Below are 332 nucleotides of genomic sequence, written 5' to 3' on the forward strand. Positions count from 1 at the left end.
CCCGAGCGGAGCGCTCGGGAGGGATGCAGGACAAGACGCTTGCGTGACTGTGCAAGCGCAGCAGAGACACTTGTCTCCTGCCTCTTCCCGTGACTCCAGCGAGACACACACCTCCCTGAGCAACCGTACCCGCCTCACTGCTGGCATCTGCAGCCACGCCGTGTCCCCCCGCCCTCAGCCCTTTCAAAGCCCCCTTGCCCCTTAGCGATGCCCAAGGTGGGTTTCACACCGCGTTACTCTGGAGGTGGCAAGCGGGCCCGGCTCCCCGCCTCCCGCACGCTGACATTCCTGGAGAGGGCAGGAAGCTTGGCAGAGCCACGGGCTGGCACCGC

This window comes from Chaetura pelagica, unplaced genomic scaffold (genome assembly GCF_000747805.2).
Source record: "Chaetura pelagica isolate M959 unplaced genomic scaffold, ChaPel_1.0 scaffold530, whole genome shotgun sequence".
Lineage (NCBI taxonomy): Eukaryota > Metazoa > Chordata > Aves > Apodiformes > Apodidae > Chaetura > Chaetura pelagica.